At 39.7% G+C, this 22,110-nt stretch overlaps 1 protein-coding gene across 2 annotated transcripts in view; it reads left to right on the top strand.

Moving 5' to 3' along the window:
* The first annotated feature begins 497 nt into the window (after positions 1–497).
* plxnb1b (plexin b1b) overlaps positions 498–22,110 on the top strand; it is a 161,873-nt gene continuing 140,260 nt past the window's right edge. For both annotated transcript variants that reach the window (XR_011915228.1, XM_072383024.1), the window contains exon 1: positions 498–786. The gene's annotated coding sequence lies outside the window, so the exon portion shown is untranslated. The remainder of the gene's footprint in view (positions 787–22,110) is intronic.

Here is a 22,110-nt window from a genome sequence, read left to right as displayed (position 1 = left end):
AAGTAACTAAAATAGTCAATATAAATACATATGATATATACATATGATGTTTATGATTGTGTGTAATTAATAAATAAAATGCCAGTCACTCACTTCTCCACTACTTAGCACTTTGCTAGACCATTGTCCCTATTATGGGTTTCTGTTGCTAGTGTTATAAACTGTGACAAATCTATTTATCATTAGTAATAAAAGTATAATAAAAATAGTAATTAAACAATATGTTGCTGAAAAAGAAAACAACATGAATTCGAAAGTCATTTTGCCCTGTTTGACCGAGTTTCTAGATATGGGCGGGGCTGGACTGTTGACATGGGCGGGGCTGGACGTGCTTTGGCATCTTGAATACTCTGCTGTCCATGAGTAGGATGACCGGTCCAAGATGGCGGCCGTATTTCTGGCGCCCCAGAGGTCGATGCGGCGTCTACTCTTTATAATATCTATGGCAGCCGTTAGTACTTGTTGCCAACCCCCCTTTTCACTCTTGCCGAAAGCGAAGAGCTTAGAGCAGAGGAAGGAAGCTACTTTGAACTGAAACTGCAATATGAAGCTATATTTTTTTCACCAAGCGGTTATGTGTATACACTAGAGAAAGTTGGACTCAGATGAAAAAGACAGGTCAGGCTTGAACGACGTGGAATTTGTGTTACCGTAACATCGATCTACTTGCCTGATTTATCTGCATACACAGGCGGAAAAACTGGATACTCTGAAAGAAACTAATAAAATATCACCGCAACGGGGAGAACAGGAGCATTGTATCTGGAGAGTTGTACACAGTGCAAGGTGAGTGATTGTGAGAGTTGTGTTCTCCGCCTCTTTTGAAATGTACCCAGTGCTGTTTTCTTTCTACCAAAAAGCAGCTTTGGCATCGGTAAATAAATACATGGATACATAAATTAATAAACAATAATATAATAATAGTTATATCCATTTCCCACTTTGTTTTCTTAATAATTGCTCAGTGGTTGAACCGAACCGAAATATTAGCTTTTTCTTTCTTTTTTTTTAAAAGTTAAGTTGGCCTACTAACGCTAAAACGCAGTATTGGTCCACAGTGTGCTTCTTCAGGCATAATCTGCCATATCCCATGCACATCCATTTGAAGTTTCAGGGCACTGACTTTTGATTTATGTTAAATTTTCTGGATTGTGAAGTGTGAATATTAAAAGTTTTGCTCTGACAAAACTGCATTTCCAGTGATGATAATGATTTATTGGTCTAATTTTGTTGTGCAGCTGTACAGAGAGGTACTTCATTATAGCCAAAAGCCAGTCTGAACTTATCCTTTAGTTTTCCTTCTCCATCATATGACCGGACATATTTTAACTACAGTCAGGGCCATATATATTTGGACACAGACACAAGTTTTATTATTTTAGCCGTCTACCAAAATATATTAAAAATACAGTTATATAATTGATATGGACTTAAAGTGCAAACTCTCAGCTTTAATTTGAGGGTATTTACATCCTAATTGGAGGAAGGGTTTAGAAATTACAGGTTTAATATGTACTCGCCTCTTTTTCCAGGGACCAAAGGTAATTGATTGAAAACTATTTTATGGGCTGCATTGGTTATTCCCTCATTAATCTGTCATCAATGAAGCAGGTAAAAGGTCAGGAGTTGATTCCTCATGTGGCATTTGTATTTGGAAGCTGTTGCTGTGAACTCACAACCTCATAGGATCATAGGATTGAGAGATCATAGGATCTCTTCACAACATCCACCAAGTGAAGAACACTCTAGGAAGTAGGTATATCAGTATCTGAGGGTACCGCAAACAGAAGACTGCTTGAGAGCAAATACAGGGGGTTGACCACAAGGTACAAACCATTAATCAGCCTCAAAAGTAGATCATAAAGTAGAACATCTAAAGAAGCCAGCCCAGTTCTCTTTGGACAGATTAAACTAAGATCAACCTGTACCAGAATGATGGAAAGTATGACGATGACTTGGAATAGCCCATGAACCAAAGCACACCACATCTATAAAACATGGTGTTCGTAATGTGATGGCATGGGCATACATGGCTTCAAATGGCACTGGGTCACTAGTGTTTATTGATGATGTGACAGAAGACGGAAGCAGCCGGATTAACTTTTAAGTGTAAAGGGAAGTACTTTCTGCTCAGATTCAGCCAAATGCAGCACAGTTGATTGGATGGCGCTTCGCAGTACAGATGGACAATGACCCAAAACACACTGAAAAAGATTTTTTTAAGGCAATGAAGTAGAATATTCTGTAATGGCCGAAACAATCACCATCAAGTATGCATTTCACCTGATTAAGACTAAACTTAAGGCAGAAAGACCCATGTGTAATATTTGATAGCACTGCTTTAGACTAGGAATGTTATATAGATTATAGATTTTAATGGGACGATTATTATCTGACAGATAATCATGGTTTCACGATTATTTAGCATTAATTAATTCTTAAGACAATTAATTAAAACAGTACTAAGAAGACAATCACAAACATATTGTTTAGAGGTTTTCTCTTTTATTTATTGTGCCCTTTTTAAAAAGAAACAAACATTCACCAAACAATATGTGCATTATAATACAGAATTTGTAATGAAAAAAAAGTTACCTCTGCTCTATAAACATTGTTTAGACAGTATTGACTTAAGTAAATTTTCCAAATTTTAATGTAATTCTTGTATTCTAATATATAACCATAATTAATTTTACTGGTCCCAATGTGTTATTGATTAATCAATTCAATAATTAAGATTGTTTTACATTAAAACCCCCTGTCACATGTTTAATTTAATAATTTGCTGTCAACGGAAATTAACGTAGTTATTTTTTATTACCGTTACTTGGGCATATATAGCTTGATGACGATCCCGCTGCTGCTGAATCATGTTAGTTGTATTCCCTCCCTTTGAAAACACTTTTTTATGGCACTCTTTACAAAGTCCTTCGCCATACTTAGGATAGCTGAAGTACTCCCGTACTGAAAACTTAAGGCATTTTTTTGGGGAGAAATAACATTTCGGCATATAATTTGTCTGTCTCTTTGGGTCTACTTTGTGTGAGTCAGGTGCCTACAGAACGCACTGCTGGTGGGACTTTGTTTTTGTTCCAGGCAAGCGGCACCAATCTGTCGCTGGTACCAGCACAATAGATCTACGTTTTTAAAAGCGTAGACAGAAAAACGGTTTTGAGGAGCCTTTATGATTAAGTAAACGTGGCGTTCAAAATCGCAATTAATCGTCAAATTGGTCAATCATGACATTCATACTTAACACAGGACCTTTATTTTGAAAAGTCAAGCATGTCCACCCAAATGTCTACCCAGCCCACAGATATATTGAGAGAATACCCAGATTATTTAAAGGGATTGGTGAATTCCAGGAAGAGTGCAGCGTCAGGATGAATCCCAATGCAAATGGGATGCCTGCCTAGGAGAGTGCCATTTGCCCTAAGAGACCGTCTTATGACAAAATGAAAGGAGAATGCATAATATGAAAAGTGACAGAGCCCACCTAGTGGGACAATGTACTAGTGATATGCGAAAAGTCAAAGACACAAGCTACATGTCTAGATCCAAGGCCCTTGAGTAAAGCAATTATGAGGACACACTACCCCCGTAACCACACCAGTATTTAAGCGTACTGGATGCAAGCTTAGGCTACTGGGCTATCAAAGCTCAGTGAGGAATCATCACTGCTCACTACATTTAACACCATATATGGCGGATATCGTTTCCTTAGACTCCCCTGATGAATTAGACATATGAAGGTCTGGAGGGAGTAGTCTGTATCATGGATGGCATTGTTGTCTTTGGGAAAACAAGAGAGGAGCATGCTTTGAGCCATGCTAAGCCAAGCGAAATAGGTTGCGGTGCAGAGAAATACGTTTAAGGTTGAACCCAGATAAATGTTGCATCTGTGTCACTGAAGTGAATTTCTTCAGGTACAAACTTGCAGTTAATGGACTGAGACCAGACCCCCTTGAGGCACAAGCCATCAGTGACACGTAGCCACCAGAAAATGTGGCAGAGCTGGAGATATTTCTCTTGCTAGGTTTGCCCCCAACTTGGCTGAGACAAGTGCGCCTCTCATAGCCTTAGTACTACGAGCCACAGAGGGCAAATTGGACAGAACACAAGACAAGACACTTCAGCAGATAAAGGAGATCATCACAGCAGAACCATGGTCAGTTCTGGCCTACTTCAATCCCAAAAACAAAGTTACATTGCAGGTGGATGCATCAAAAAATGGCTTAGGTGCAACTGCACAGAGAGGAACTATGCCCAAACTGAAAAAGAGTTGTATGCTGCTCTGTACAGGTGTGAGAGGTTTCACCAATACATGTATGGGCACCACGTAACTGTGGAATTAGACCACAAACCATTAGAGACAATATTTCATAAACCACAATCCTTTCATCGTCCATGCCGACAGCGCATGCTGCTTGGTCTTCAAAGTACAGCATAGCCCTCATCCACAAACCAGACAAAAAGATTCCAGTGGCGGAAACTCAGTTACGCACTGTTATCAGCACAACGCCAGTGAGTGCAGACAGGTTAGATGACATCAAGACAGCCACAGCTCTTGATGAGTATTTGTCCGCTCTCAAACGCACAATCCAGACAGGCTGACCAGAGATGAGGAGAAAATGTCTCTCACTCATCAGCGACTTCTAGAAACATTATGACAAGATTATTAGGAATCCTTAGGTGAGAAAATCACAATTCCTTACAAGCTTAGGCAAGAGATGCTGCAACATATACACACACAGGGCACTTAAGTATAAAGAAGAGTAAACATGGGGCCAGGGACATAATGTTTTGACCAGGCATGGGCAACAGGAAACCATAGCCCAGCATGCCATAAGCCACATCATAGCGCCGAGCTACAGCTATCACCGAGCTGCAGCTCATCCCAACTTCAGCAGTTCATGGAGATTTCAGCACATCACTCCAAGTCCACGATACCCACAGAGTAAGTGTTTGGCTGAAAAAACTGACCAGACTGCAGACATTTAGTGACTCTATATGTATGATTTTACACTTGAAGTACAACTTACACTTCAGCCTAAGATTGTTTTGTGCTGTTTACATATTTGTTACTCTCCCCATCGTCCTGTTTGTTTTGCCAAGGGACATGTAATGTTTGACACTACTGCTTTAGACAGGACCTTTATTATGAAATGTCAAGCACACAACAGGAAGTGCATGTTCGTATTATGAGCTTATCTCTAAAGTGTGATTTTGACATTGCTACACCAAGAATGGCTAATACCTATGGCTCTTGAACAACTTGTGGACTTGATTATTTTAGCAAGCCACAACACCACAAACAAGCAACTGAAGACGGCTGCAAAAAGCATCACAGACTTTCAGAAGTTCTAGACTTCATGCAATCATTGCCTGCAAAGGATTCTCGAGTATTAAAAATTAACATTTTATTTATGGTAATGTTAATCTTTCTAATGAATTTTGAGCCCCTGAAATTAGACTTGGTAGAAAAATGGTTGCAATTTCTAAATGTTTCATAAGATATTTTTTTCCACTTCATTTGCATTTGGGTTGTTTAATTTCAAATCCAATGTGGTAGTATGCAGAGCCCAAATCATGAAAATTGTGTCACTGTCTAAATATTTCTGGGCCTAACTGTATGTAGTTTTGAATGAATGTTGTCCCCCAATCAAACAAGCTGAATTTTCACAGCCAGATTGATCTATTTCAACATCCACCGTCATCGATGATATAGGGGAATGAGAATGTTAACAACAATACAATTAAGCCTAAAAGATGAGACATTAATCAAAGCAAATGCTCATAGATGTTATGGGTGTGCCAAACTTACCAGAAATGGCAATAAAGAAATGATAATGTGAATGTGAAAGTCGGACAAAAATGTGCATCAAGTATCTTTATCACAACTTAATACTGTTTAAGACTTAAGACTGTTGGTAAACTTACCACTTACTACCTTAAATTACCACAGTATTTTGGTAAGAGTAGGTCGATTGTTTTATGAATATTCATGTCATTCAAAGTGTCTTGCCATGCACAAGTTTTGGTATATTCATGAGGTTGCTGTTTTGTGTGCACAAGGCAAGAGCTGGTATGAGATTCTAATAGTAAGATGATCTTAAGAAAATATATCACAGTTTTATGGTATCTGATATTGAAATTGGAGATCTGAAATTTGTTATTTTAACAATTCTCAATGGACTTCTTTTTTCACTGACCACAACCTAATATATTTTCAAACAACATACTCAATATTTGGAACATTAGTAAACGTGTATGTATAGTACTGGATTACACTCACAGTTAAACTATGTATTACATTGTTTGTTTGTAAGCGGTAAGGCACAACTTCTTGTTTATCTTGTTTGTGCTCTGAGGGGATTTCTAGCTCTTGGCTCACTCAGTCGGTTTACATGATGAGATTAACTCGATTATAGCTATAGTTGGGTTATGCTCCTTACCTGGCAGACAGACCGAGGTGAGCCGGCTCCTAGCGTTTTTAAAAAAAATTTTTTTACTTTTCGCTTTCTGAAAAGTACCTGCAGGCACTACAGGCGCTGCGGGTGTTGGCTACGGATGTCACGTGCATGCTGTGCAACCATTCATGTGAGGATTGACAAGGATCATACCACCAAGCAGGGAGGGGCGGGGGTAGCAGCGCTGAGACGGTGACAGGAGGGGGAGGAGTGAGGACGAGAGAGGAGTGTGGTGCAAAGATGAGTGACAACAGAACAAGAAGTAGTGTTTGGATGCATTTTGACAGTTGTGTCAATAGCTGTCCTATTTTAATTTCTATGCTTAGGTTTTTATAGGCATTTTCTACACAGGTGTCAAGTTACTTACTTAAGTAGAATTTTTGGGTATCTATACTTTACTGGAGTAATTATTTTTCAGCTGACTTTTTACTTCTACTCCTGACATTTTCACGCAATTATCTACTTTCTACTCCTTACATTTTCAAAACAGCCTCGTCACTTCTATTTAATTTCGGCCTGGGTTGTGAATTTGATTGCGATTGGTTGAGAAGTATAAACATATACCATTCCGACACACTAGTGGTCTGTATGCGATCCATCGCTCCTGCATGTTACAAATCACGTCACACTCAAGCAAGCTTTGAAGCAGTGGTTCTATGGAATTGTAGTTCAGGTTCTGAAGCACGTATCGAAGCTTCAGTGTTGCACTCCGCTACCATCACTACTGCTTCGTCCTCCTGCCACGCTCACCTGCTCCATTTTGGATATGTCTCAACCAAGCACCAGCGAGGAGGCTGGTAGCTTGGAAGACCAGCCAACTCTTGTACATCCCTGGCCATACCTTGAAGAATTTTTCGAATGGTAAATGGACTGTACTTGTATAGCGTTTTTCTAGTCTAACTGACCACTGAAAGCGCTTCTAACACTACATGCCACATTCACCCATTCACACACTCATACAGCATGTCTTAAATCTATAACTACATACTTTCTAACATTCATACACACATTCATACACTGATGGACACATCGGTAGGCAACGTGGGGTTCAGTGTCTTGCCCAAGGACGCTTCGACTCTTCCTCCTAAGCTACAGCCGCCCCGGAATGGCTTGATCCGAAAACAACTCCTTTCGAATGTGTTGCAAGCTCTGCACACCCAAGTACCACGAGTTAATGCCTTTCGGGACTGGATAGTGTAGTGGTATTATTCCCACCTTTTATGTGGGAGACCTGGGTTCAAAACCCCCACATGAAAGGTATTACCTCCAGTAGGGGTCCTTAGGCAAGACCCCCTTACCCTATCTGTCTACCTGTAAGTCACTTTGGATAAAATTATTGCCTTTAGAAAAATGATGGGTTTTTTTTTTTGTGTGTGTGGGGGTGGGGGGTTGTGTAGTGCGCTATAGGCCCCTTTAGTGTGGGGCCTATAACATTTGATGGCTTTTTTTTTCTTTACATTACTTTTACTTTTATACTTTAAGTAGTTTTGAAGCCAGTACTTTAAGACATCTACTTGAGTAAAAAGCTTAAGTTGATACTTAGTCTTTTTAAACTATAGTATCTATACTTCTACTTGGGTAATGAATGTGAATACTTTTGACACCTCTGGTTTTCTATCTGCTTTGTGTAGCAGAGTGGTTCTTCAAGTTAGAGAGTTACAAGGGATTTTACAACTGTAAATGCAATTGGCTACAGCAATTTATTGAAATGTAAGTGATATATGTGTTCAAATACAACTCACAAGTCAAAACAGCGCTAAATTTGGCTGAATTTTAAAAAGTACAAGGGGTAAAATGTAGAGCCGTTTGGGAGCTGAAAGAGCTGGCTCTTCTTGGTGAGCTGAGCCAAATGATCCGTCTCACTAAAAAGAGCCTAAATTCCCATCACAAGTAGTGACGCCAGGAAGTTCTCTGCCGCATTGATCACCGAAGCGAAGTGTTTCCTCCCACCATCCTTGGTTGTAATTCTGAGTTTCGCTGGGTACAGCAGTGATGGTTTGAATCCCCACTGGTAGAGTGCAGACATCACCTCTTGATAAGCTGTGCGCTGCTCCATGATTTCAGGACAGTAGTCTTCGAAGATCGCCACTGGTTTCCCCTGGTAGAACAATTTTCCCCTCCTTTTGTGAGCTTCTTGAATCTTTTCCTTAACTTTGTTGTTGTGAATCAGTGCAATTACCAGTCTTGGTTTACTACTGGGAAGCTTAGCAGTCAGGGCTCTGTGGACACGGTCCAACTCGGGGGGTGAACTCAGAACATCATCCCCAAAGATCTCGAGCAGAAGCATTGAGAAGAAAGTAGTGGGTTGTGTGCCTTCAACAGACTCAGGTACTCCCACTATCTGTATATTGTTGCGTCTGCTGTGGGATTCAAGATCAATAGTTTTGGCTTTTAGCTTGGCGAAGCTATCCTCCAGAGCAGTGTATTTAGTTTCCATCTCCTCAAATCGGTTGGTGACTTGGTTCGCGTTGTCTTCCAGGGAAGTCAGTCTTTGTCCGTGGACGAAGATGGCTGCTTGGACATCGTCTAGTTTAGTTTCGAGGGAAGTTAAGGTTGATTTAAACTCAGCAGAGAGGGCTCTTTTGTGCTCTGCTAGTAGCTTGGCCAGAGTAGCCATGCTGGCAGCCGGTAACTCGTCATCCTTTTTTCCATCCTTCTTGGCTGACTTCGATGCCATTCGGTCTACGAGTAGCGATAGAGGGGACTAGAGAGGCGTAGAGGTACGACAAATGCTGTGTTGCAGGTGAAAAGTTTGTGTTAAATCTTAAGTTTTAATGAAATGTGACTATGACCTCCTGTAAGAAAACTGTAAGAGCGAGGAAAATAATTTGAAGACTGTAAAGAACCAGAAGGGTTAGAGGAACGCAATAATGTAGTTTTTATTTCAATGGAGTGAAAGATTTTTAAACGTCAGTGAGTTGAACACAGTTAAAGCTCTCTGCTGCGTTGGACCAAACTTTCCATTAGAGTTAGTGAGAGAATTTGAAAGGTTTCTCTTGCTTCAAGCTCATAGCTGAGATTCTGTAAATGTGAGCTCTTTCGTATTTACATTGGCTGAAAGAGGACGATTTGTCCTACATTTTAAGGTATAATTTGTTTCTGTAAGTTAAACTGTATGAATGTTAGAGGAATCTGTTTGAATATCAGATGATCAGTGTCACTGCAGGCTCTTCATTCATAAAAAGCAAGGAGCAAGAATGTTCATGTTTTTTAAACTGTCATATTTCAAAATTGACTCAATATTTGAAGAAGCTGAACCAATTGGTATTAGCTGAATGTCTTGTGACCGGTTTAAAGTTTGAATGGTGTTTCTAGCTAAAAGTATGCAGAAGTAGTTAGGTTGAAAAGAGGAGGAAGAGTTGAAAGCATTTCCCATTCATTTGAATGACGGGGAAATTTGAATAAAAGTTAAATAGCCGGAATCTCCCGAAAGAGCTGAACGTTTTGATACCAAAATTGTTTAAAGTATGCAGGAGTAGTTAAACGACAAAAAATATGACAGAACTAAGATGTTGGAATAATAATAAGAGAAACAGGAAAACAATAGTGAGAATGCTGAATCACCATTCTCACAATACCGAGAAACCGAACAGCATTACAGCATTCTCACAATTAGCTTGAATTTGACTACATATTTTAAATGCCTTGAGGAAATAATTGTTGTGATTTGGAACTATATAGATGAAACTGAATTTAACTGAATTAAATACATGACCTTACTGATTTCAGTAACAGTACTAACAACGCTAAGAATGATAATTGAATAATGCTATGATATTGAATCTGTTTTTTCAATGTTGATTTACACATACAAATGAGGCGAACATGAATGAGCCTGTTAACTTGTGTTTTTCAGAAATGCACACATCCATGCTCTGTCACTGTACAACACATAGCAAAGCTACCAGAGAGCCAGCTGACCATTTAAAAAAATGTTATGAACAGATGTGCACAACAGTGGCAGACTTAAACAAAAGTACAGAAGTGATACCAACTTGATTTATTTAAAGTATGAGAGGAAAAGCAAATATTACTGATAATTGTGGATGAGCTCATTTTTAAAGTTTTGTTGTCTGCAGGCAGCAATGGATGAAGCATATAATTTATCTTGTATGATTGTACTGTAACATTAGCTTGCATCCACTGAAGTAACTAAGAAGAAATCCATTTTGCAGTGTTGTGATGCAGAAAACAGAAGGAACAAAAAAAGTAATAACAGGTAGAATCTTTTACGCGCTATAATTTTTACCCTGGAAGGGAGGGTAAAAGACCTCTGGAAGTCATTTTGAAAATGTGCTTCGGAATTTAGAGAAGAATATTTTACTTCCTTTCTATCCAAATTTTTAATTGCAGATGCTGATTCATTGAGATAGCAAGCTAGCGGATGGTAGATACACACAATGAATAGTATGTTTTTCTTTCTTTGTTGAAATTGGATAATGAATTGATGAGAATATGTGATAAATTGAGAGAGGGTGGGAATGGGTATGTTTCACCAGCATCCTTATTTACAGCAAATGCGCATCTGTACATTATTGAGGGAAAAAAAGGCATTAAAAGGCTCTGACCGACCCCACCCCATTCTACGTAATTTCTCATAAGCTTCAGATTTAAAACAAAAGACTATGAAGTGTCATTGCATATATATTGAATATAAACTGAAAATGAAAATACAAGAAGTGGGTAGTGTTCAAAAGCACACTATAATCACAAATACATACATCTGAAAATAAATTAAATTATCTTTTTTTTTTTTTTTTAAAGTAGATCTTTAGATATGAGGTTGTAGTTATTTGTTGCTGGTAGGAAGGACCTCCTCCATCTTTCTGTATTAAAGCAGAGCTGACGAAGCCTCAAACTGATTACACTCCATTGTTTCAATACAATGTTATGGTCATTGTTGTTCTTTATGTTGACCAACTTGTGCAGCATTCCTCTTTTTGCAATCAGGTCGAGGGGCCCCAACAGCCCCCAACAGCCCCCGACTGAAAAGCAGATTGTCTCATGGCTTATTTCTGGTCTTCTAAAATCCACAATCTCTTCCATTTTGTTTGTATTCAAGATGAGGTGATTGTTCTCACACCATGCCACAAAGTGGCTAACCAGTTCCCTGTACTAACCCTCTCCTTGCTGGAGCTTTCTTTCCAGCTTGTGTGTAAAGGCCCCAGTATGGTTGCCGCGATGGCTCGCACGATAACGTCACGGTGTCATGCCGGCCATATATAGTGGCACGAGTCGATGCGCCAGTAGTTGCAATCTTCTCCGTCACAGAGGTGTCGTTGGTACGTGAAGGTTACCGCTAACTACTCTACAACAACGAAAGTGGAGAAGAAAATAATGCCCCCGTCAAGAACAGGCGGAGTAGCACTGTCATCAGCATTCTCTCCTCTGCTTACATAATAGCTGATGAGCCTGCAGAAGTTATAATTTCAATAGGCATGATGATGTCCATCTCACCTTCAACTACCTGAGCATTCTCCCCTCTACTTACATAATAGCTGATGAGCCTGCAGAAGTTGAAATTTCAATAGGTGTGTTATCACCATTACAGTCAGATATAGTACTCAGAATATTGTTATAGGACTTTTAAGTGTATTGTGTTACCTTTTCTTTGTTTGTTTGTTATGAAATAGTGCGCTTCAATGGACACACTTGGGAATTATGGTTGCCTTTCAGGGTGCAATAATAATAATAGATCGGTTTGCTGTTTTTCTTGGTTATGCTGTTTCAGTTCAGACGCACTTCCTCGCTGAGCCTGTTTTCGAATTGGTCCATCTGGTTTGTTATTCTCCGTGTGCGCCAAGTTACAAATTTTGACTGGTGCACGACTATGTGGCGCGCGACAGGCGGAAATACGTCATTTTGACATCACGAACCGTCCGCGCCGTGAGCGACGTGTCAACTATAAAACGAGCTTAAACATTTGTGCACTTTGTCTTCTATGTTTCCCTCTTTCCCTCTTCCGCTGTCTTTTTGATGTTTAACAGTGTTCCAGTTTTTGTTATTGGGGAAGTATCTTACTGTCTTTGAGGAAATAACATTAAACATCTTCAGCCTCAGAAATTCCTATCCCCCACGGAGTTAATTCTTTGACAAGTTGCGCCTTAACAGTGGATGAATAGTTGGAGGTGAGGAAAACCAGATTGTGTTCTGATTTTCCAAGTGGACGAACGGCAAAGGAGCTGTATACATCTTTTACGCTAGTATAGAATAAACTTTTTGTTAGATTTCTCTGGTGGAGCAGTTGACAATCTGTTCAAAGGTTGGAAGTGTAGCTGGGAGCTTTTCTGCATGTGTGCAAGTTGCTTGTATAATAAAATCAGCTTCCTAAAGTTTTTTTTTAAATTAAATTAAAATAATAATCATTTGAGAGTTTCAACTTTAAAGGTTTATTGTAAATTATATGGCTGTTTTGAACAGAAATTTGGTGGGCAGACTACAGATTGCTGAGAGCAGGATCATCTGATACCGATCATATGGTATATTTATAGACTGATTTACAATGTAATATTTCCTTAAGTACCATTTTTAACAACATTCCATGGTAGGTTCTAGGAAATAGAACTAAGAATGTATCATGATTTGACAGAAGCTTATTTGTCATTTGACAAATATATGTGCATGAGAACAACTCACGAAGTTGATGATAAATTGTACTGAGGATATAAAATTAAAGGCGAATTGAAAAAAACTTTTTTATGTTCTTGAGAGCATATACCTGGGTGTCTTAATTCAATTCAATTCCGTTTTATTTATGTAGCGCCAAATTACGACAAATGTCATCTCAAGGCACATAAATGATATAGTCCAATTCAAGCCAATTGGAGTTAAATTGATTGTAATCATAATCCAATCAAATCCAATTAATCCAATTGATTCATGAAGGGTCAATTCAAAAACGATTTCCTAGCTAAGGAAACCAACAGATGACACCAAAACTTCTTTTGAGTCTCCCGCCCTGAGCATGCCAGAGGCAACTGTGGAGAGGAACGACTTCCTTTTAATAAAGTTGATACAGGGAAACACAAGTTAATGACCACAATAATGCCAAATGTACATGATGTAATTTGAGAAATTAAACAGGGGAAAAAGAAAGCAAAGTGAGGAAAGGTGTCACAGATGAGGTCCCCCCAGCAGTCTAAGCCTATAGCAGTTTAACTATGGGATGTTTCAGGATCACCTGAGCCATCCCTAACTATAAGCTTTATCAAAAAGGAAAGTTTTAAGCCTAATCTTAAAAGTGGAAAGGGTGTCTGCTTCCCGGACATTTACTGGCAGCTTATTCCACAAGAGAGGGGCCTGATAACTGAAGGCTCTGCCTCCTATTCTGCTTTTAGAAACTCTGGGAACAACAAGTAAACCTGCAGTGTTGCGAGCTCTGCACCCACCCGTCGTTGTGAAGAAGGAGCTGAGCCAGAAGGCGAAGCTCTCTACTTACTGGTCAATCTACGTTCCCATCCTCACCTATGGTCACATGCTGTGGGTAGTGATCGAAAGAACGAGATCGCGAATACAAGCGACTTAAATGGGTTTCCTCCGCAGGGTGTCTGGGCTCTCCCTTAGAGATAGGGTGAGAAGCTCAGTCATCCGGGAGGGGCTCGGAGTAGAACAGCTGCTCCTCCGCATAGAGAGGAGTCAGATGAGGTGGCTCGGGCATCTGGTTAGGATGCCCCCTGGACGCCTCCCTGGGGAGGTGTTCCGGGCACGTCCCACTGGGAGGAGACCCCGGGGGAGACCCAGGACACGTTGGAGAGACTATGTCTCTCGGCTGGCCTGGGAACGCCTTGGGGTCCCCCCGGAAGAGCTGGAGGAAGTGGCCAGGGACAGAGACGTCTGGGTTTCTCTGCTCAAGCTGCTGCCCCCGCGACCCGACCCCCGGATAAGCGGCAGATGATGGATGGATGGATGGGTGTCTGCTTCCCGGACATTTACTGGCAGCTTATTCCACAAGAGAGGGGCCTGATAACTGAAGGCTCTACCTCCCATTCTACTTTTAGAAACTCTGGGAACAACAAGTAAACCTGCAGTTTGGGAGCGAAGTGCTCTGTTAGGAAAATATCTTACAATTAAATCTTTAAGATATGATGGAGCTCGGTCATTAAGAACTTTATAAGTGAGAAGAAGAATCTTAAATTCTATTCTGAATTTAACAGGGAGCCAATGAAGAGAAGCTAATACTGGAGAAATATGATCTCTCCTGTTTGATCTCATCAGAACTCTGGCAAAGTCACCAGCAAAGGAAAAACATACCAAAATTCCATCACTGGCATTTTCTTTAGTGCCTCCTAAGTTTGAAAGTTCCTCATTGAAGGAGCTATTCTAGCTCTCAGTGCCTGAACTTAAGAAATCTAAGTATTTGAGAAATGATCACAGACAAAATGTCACTTAGAGTGTGGTTGGGTGCGTGGCGTGCGTGGTGAAAGTTAGGATCTGGATGCAGATGTTTTCAAAAATTAAAACTTGATTTATTTAAATCCAGAACAAAAAAAAAATCGGCTTGGAAGTTTTTCTTCCAATTTTTGCAAATTTAGCTAACGACTATCTCCTCACGTGATCATTCAATTCCTACGGAAATTGTCCGTAAGGTCCTCTACACAGTCATTCTGGGGTTTTTTGTAGTTTGATTTAGATCAGACAATGTGTCCATACACAACACTGTTCAACCCCTTAAAATTCCATAAAATCTTTGCCTAAAACTCATTAAAAAAAAGTATACGCATAGTAAATTTAAGGTCTCTTTTGAAAGAGAACACGCTGAACTTTCCTGCACAACAGTCAGAATCTGTGTAAGTGCTACTGTGACAGAATAATATGAGCTTGAATACACTGAAAAAGAAATACCTCAAATATGTGCCTTAAAAGTGACTTTTGCATGGAGTGCAGACTGGAAAAGACATTGGGACTGCAGCTTTAAGTCTTATCTAGTTCCACTTCAAATTGGACTGCAATACAACAAAAAATTAGTATTTTGTACAGGTTTTTCTAAGGATAAGACAAGGCCTGCCAAAACTGTGCCATTTGGAGACCCCTGGAAACCATGATCCAATACTTTAGAAAAAAGGCTGCTGTTCTTGAATGCTTCAACATACAGTCATGATCTTGGGCTCTAATGAAAGGTTACACTTGGGACTGTGCTATCGTCCTATATTGTCCTATTGTCAATATTACTGTCAAAGAATAACAGAAGCACAAACAATTTTTTGTATAAACAAAGCTTTGTGCATACAATTAAAAAAAAGTCCAAATAAACAGTTTGATCTTAAATGCAATTATTTTATAGAAAAAAATGATTACATAGCCAACAACACTGCAGACTATTTACAATTTGCATTTACATTATTTGTTGTTCTTGACCTGGCACAAAGCACAGGGTTACATCACATGTGGCACACTTTACGGGGGTCTTTGTGTGGCAGGGTCCACTGCCCATCTGCACTTTTGATACCCCGCTGGACTGTGTACTCTCTGTGGGCTGTGTGCAGAATGGAGCACAGAAAAACCTCCCTCGTGTCTTTCCACTGGAGCAACAGGATGGAGTCGTTCCTCAGTCCACCTGATGCTCCCTCATGATTTGGAGTTCAGGCTATTTCTTTTAAATTTTGGATAGCCAATACGGTTGGTTCGTATGGTCCTACATGCCCAGATCTTTTGCTGAAGCAGGTCACGGAAAAGCACTGGATAAAAATTGTCTACAAAAAGTTTATACCCAGTTCCCAGTAGGTTGGTGTTGACCAGATGCATTACAGAGTCATAACTTAGCCCTTTCCCGCTAAGTTCTTGTGATTTCCCTTCATAAACATAAATGTCCCAAGCATAGCCGTTAGATGAATCTGCAAGAACGAAAAGCTTTCAAAAAGCTGTACAACATACAGGTTTTTATATACTGCTTCAGGCAAATGCAGGACTAACATGCAACCATGCACTCATCGATGGAAGTATTCTGAGAGGGATGATGATCATTTTTTCATGCGTTCGTCAACTCACTATAAAGAGGCTTGATTTTACATGAGCGATATGCTGCTGTTCCCTTCTTCTGATCATTAGTAGCATCCTCTGTCCTGCTGCTAAGGTGTCGGGACAGACATATTAGGAGGAACTTTTTACATGTCATTACTGATTTTTGGAATAGAAGGCTGTACAGTTTTGCTCTTCTCCAGTAATCTGTAAATTGATATCATTTTACAAATCCCATACATATAATCAAAGCCATGACATGGAATGTGTCCTGTAAGGAAAGATCAGTCCATGAGGCAGTTGGTGTTGATATTTGTGCGGCACTAAACTCATTTGTGTTCCAAATTGTTGTTTATAGTATGGAGTTTGTGGGTAAAAAAGCTGCTGATAATGTAGAAATAAGCAGGGCTCCGGGTGGACGTTAGGATTTGAAGATGGCTTGTGGAGGTATGTCTTGAACCCCAGTATCATTCCAGCACTCTTCGGTCATTCCTGAAATTCCATCTTGACCACTGCTGGTCCTGGCTCCCCCTTCACCGTCTTCTGCCTTGACCTCGGCTTCTTGCTTTTCTTTTGTATGATTTACCTTTTCCAGGTGAGGGGCGGTGGGGCTCCTCTGAACTTTTGTTTTGTTCCACTCTGCTCTTAGAGTGAGTAGCACCTGCGACCCAGTCCTCGTCTGAATCATCTTCAGACGTCCTATTATGTAAAAAACAAGAAAAGCTGAGCTGTGTATATAATAATTGACAGTACTTTTTTTTATGTTTGCTTTATTGATGAGAATGCTGCTGAGTAATAAGTAAGTCAATTTTATTAATATAGTGATTCACACAGTGATTCACAGATAAAACACAATACACTGTGAAACACATATTGAATTAGTTAAAAGCCTTTCTCTATAAAAATGTCTTCAGCTGACTGAAAGAGTCAATGGAGTCAGTACAGCGTAAGGAAAGCGGGAGAGAGTTCCACAGTCTTGGTGCCACTGCCTGAAATGCCCGATCCCCACAAGTTTTTAATCGAGTATGTGGGCCAACCAACAACATCTGACCTGTCGCCCTCAGAGCACAAGAAGAAGAATGGGGTTTCAGCAGGTCAGTGATATATTGTGCAGCTCTACCATGTAAGGCCCTAAAAGTGAAGATTCAAATCTTAAAATGAATTCTAAAATTTACTGGCAACCAATGAGGAGAAGCCAAAGACCGGAGTAATGTAAGATCTTCTATTGGTGCCAGTTAAGTCTTGCTACAGGATTTTGCATGGTCTGAAAATGGTCCAAAGCTGATTTATTTAAAAGACTGTTACACTAATCTAAACGAGAGGAGACAAAAGTGTGGATAATCATCTTAAGTTCAGCTTTTGACACCAGCAGTCTGTTTTGAAATGTCCCTTAATTGATAAAAACAGTTCCTAACTAATTGTTTGTGTCACAGTTTATGTTTTGATTATTGTTATGTTCAGGTTCTTTAAGTTCTTGTCATGTTTCTCCCCTGCCATCAGCTTTACTCACGTCACCTGTTTCCTTGTCATCAGCACTCAGTAATCACTCCCTCCACAGCATTTAGTCCCCTGGTTTCCTTTCATTCATTGCAGAATCCGCACTAACCCTTTATGCCTTGCCACAGAAGTTAAGTCTGGTTTCCTGCCTCATAGTCTTGCCATAGTTCATAGTCATAGTCTTGTTTACCCACAGCCTCGTTTTCATAGTCTTGTTTATTTATTTATCCATAGCCTTGCCTTGTTTTTTCCAACATTAAGTATTTTTGAATCCGGCTCTGCAGTGCTTTATGTTTTTGCCTTACTCACTGTTTTGTGTTTTTTGTGGAATAAACCTTGTTACTAATTGAAAGAACTGCATCTGGGTCCTACCTCCAAGGTAGCTGCCATGTTTTCTCATGTCTGGGATCACCTTGTCTGGAGCTATTATCAGAGTTTCAGTTTTCTCATTGTTTAACTGAAGGCAGTTGTCTTTTAACCATTGCTTGATATTTGTCAGGCATTTTTGTAAACAAGACAATTTGTCAAATTTGGAAGCTTTAAAAGAGCAATATATCTGGATGTCATCGGCATAGAGATAAGAAATATTATTGTAACGTCGAATAATTTGGCCAAGAAGAAATATGTAGAGCAAAAAGAGAACTGGATCAAGAACAGATCTCTGAGGTACCCTACAGAGCAGGTCAGCTGAATCAGACATTACCCCATTAATATAGACCGTAAAAGATGGTAGGATATAAACCACTTAAAACGACACCAGTAATCTCAAACAATTCCTGAAGCCCGTTTATCATGATACTGTGATTAATAGTATCAAAGGCAGAGGAGAGATCCAGTAAAACCAGAACATTATGTTCTCGGTATGCTCTCAGTATGCGCTGAATCTGCTGCCATCAAAATGTCACTAGAGACCTTAAGTAAAGCGGTTTCTTTGGAGTGCAATTTGTGAAAACCAGACTGGAAAGTATCCATCACATTGGTTTTCTCCAAAAATTTGTTCAGTTGCTCGGCCACAGTTTTCTCCAAAATCTTCGAGATAAAAGATAATTTGGATATTTCAATGAATAATTGACTATTGTGCCACAGCAGGCAGAGTAAACAGTAATCTATTGGAGCAAGTCAGATATCAATCAGAAGTTTAAAGACCATAGTTGTTTTGGATCACAGTGTGGCTAATGCATGATGCTAACTGAAGTTATGATGAATAATATGTCGAAAATATATGCATGTGACAAAAATTGAGAAAGATTGAGAAGACTATTTGTCTTTGTGGACGTAAGAGTTGTTGTGGACTAACTATTTTACTGGAGTATATTAAATGGACCCTTGCCAATGTAACAGGACCATTTTTGTTGGAGTTATATCTGTTCTTTGAATACTGTAAGGCTTCTTAGGTGAGTTGGACATTTTTTTGTATTTGTGACTGGTTTGGCATAAGTGTTTACTGTGTCCACAGTTATGATTGTATCCTGGATTGACATATATCATTCGAATCTCAAGAACTTTAGCTTAGCCAAGGATATGTAACATGTGTAGGTACATAGAAAGGGGGGCTGAGGAAAACCCCAGATTTGTCCTGAAATATGCAACGTGTCACAGTTCAGTCATCCAACCATCAGTAATTTTCCATTGATCCTGCTTCTGCCCCACTCAGCCTGTCAGCCACACACACCTCATCAGTTCACTCCACTCACCTGTGCACACAGCTGCCTCTCATCACATGCAATCAGCCCAGCATATAGTCACCAGCTCCACACTCTATTCTTTGCCATGCAAGTCTTTCCAGTGTTCTCCTGCCAGCTTTACCGGTACCGACCTCGCCTGTCCCTGATTCCCTGCTTCATCTGGCTCCTGGTAATTCGACCCAGCCTTCTGTCCCTGACCAAGAACTTTGCCTCTCCTCTCCTGATTCCTGTTTGCCGGTTTCTAAACCGTTTGTCTGTCTGCCAGAGTTTCAGTAAAGCCTTGAACTTTTTACCACTGTCTTCTGACTCCTTTGTACTGCATTTGGGTCCAAACACCACCCGTTACACAATGTCCCGCCAGTGGGACGTCGGAACGTCAGAACATTAAGGAGTTCATTCTTTTGTATAATATATATTTTAGGCTAAATATTGCTTATTTAAAGAAAAGCTAATCTGGGGCCTATAACAAAAATTGACAGCTCACCAGAGACTATCTCTATCAACTGTGAAAGCCCTTCCTGTGAAATTTTTGGACCAACCATGTAATTTATATGAATTTCAAAATATTTTAGATAATACACATATACACAAAGTATTTTTTTACTTAATTATATATTCAACTGAGATTCACCAAACTTTCTCACAGCAAGCCAGAGACTATCCCAATCATGAATTTTTTTTCTCTGAATTTTCTATGCTACTGTACAATGTCCATTTTGTCGTCCTTCACTGGCATGTATACACTTGCATTCACACACACACACACACACTAGGGGCTCCCTGCTGGCATGTCTACCTCGGGACTGATCAACGACTTGTGAGGAAGAGCCAAGGCAAGGCAAGGCAAGTTTGTTTGTATTGCACAATTCAACAACAAGGTGATTCAAAGTGGTTTACAGAGACATTAAAACAGTAGAAATAAAAATCATGATTTAAAAATGAAACTTATCACAATAAAGATATGATTGAATAACAATGTAATAAAATTATATATATGAAAGATAAGATAAAATAAAGTATAATACAAATGCCAAAAATGTAAATGATGATAAAATCAGTAGTCAAATATGATTATGTTTTGAAACTCAAGCTTATTTGGAGCTTTATTAAAATGCAGCTGAAAATAGATGTGTCTTCAACCTGGACTTAAATACACTGCGTGTTTCAGCTGCTTTCTGGGAGTTTGTTCCAGACATGTGGAGGATAGAAGCTGAATGCAGCTTCTCCATGTCTGGTTCTGACTCTGGGAACTGATAGCAAACCGGATCCAGATGACTTGAGGGCTGGAAGGTTCATACTGGGTCAGGAGGTCACTGATATATTTTGGTCCTAGACCATTAAGAGCTTTATAGACCAGCATCAGAACTTTAAAGTCTATCCTCTGATGGACAGGCAGCCAGTGTAAAGACTTCAGAGCTGGACTGATGTGCTCCACTTTTTTGGTCTTAGTGAGGACTCGAGCAGCTGAGTTCTGGATGAGCTGCAGTTGTCTAACTGACTTTTTAGGTAGACCTGTAAAGATGTTATTACAATAATCAAGCCTACTAAAGATGAATGTATGGACTAGTTTTTCCAGGTCCTACTGAGACATCAGATCTTTTAACCTTGATATATTCTTAAAGTGATAGGAGGCTGACTTTGTTATTGCCTTAATGTGTTTTTCCAAATTTAGGTCTGAGTCCATCACTAAACCCAGATTTCTGGCCTGGTTGGTAGTTTTTAGGTGTATAGATTGAAGCTCTGTGGTGACCTGTAATCGTTTCTCTTTGGCTCCAAAGACAATTACCTCAGTTTTGTTTTTGTTTTGCTGGAGAAAGTTGTGGCACATCCAGTCACTAATCTCCTTAATGCATTTACCAAGGGCCTGTACAGGGCCTCGGTCTCCTGGTGACATTATAATATATATCTGTGTGTCATCTGCATAGCTATGGTAGTTTATTTTATTGTTTTTTATAATCTGTGCCAGTGGGAGCATCATGTAGTTAAACAGAAGGGGTCCCAGGATGGAACCTGGGGAACTCCACATTTGATTCTTGTCTGCTCAGATGTAAAGTTACCTATTGACACAAAGTACTTCCTGTTCTCTAAGTATGTTTTGAACCAGTTTAGTACAGTTCCGGAAAGACCCACCCAGTTCTCCAGTCATTTGAGTAATATATTGTGGGCAACTGTATCAACAGCAGCACTGAGATCCAGTAAAACTAAGACGGACATTTTTCCACTGTCTATATTCAGACATATGTCATTAAACACTTTGGTCAGAGCAGTCTCAGTGCTGTGGTGCTGTCTAAAGCCTGACTGGAAGGTATCATAGCAGTTATTTTGTGTTAAAAAGTAATTAAGCTGTTGAAAAAATGCTTTTTCGATGATTTTACTTAAAAATGGGGATTTGAGATGGTCCTGTAGTTATTCATTAGTGTCTTGTCAAGATTGTCCTTTTTCAGCAGAGGTTTAATTACAGCTTTTTTTAGTGGCTCTGGAAACACACCTGACGTTAAGGACAA

The sequence above is a fragment of the Leuresthes tenuis genome, unplaced genomic scaffold (assembly GCF_036924035.1).
Source record: "Leuresthes tenuis unplaced genomic scaffold, fLeuTen1.0.hap1 SCAF_3, whole genome shotgun sequence".
NCBI classification, from domain to species: Eukaryota; Metazoa; Chordata; class Actinopteri; order Atheriniformes; family Atherinopsidae; genus Leuresthes; species Leuresthes tenuis.
The sequence above is the reverse complement of the archived record's forward strand: the minus strand, read 5'-3'. Positions and strand labels throughout refer to the sequence as shown.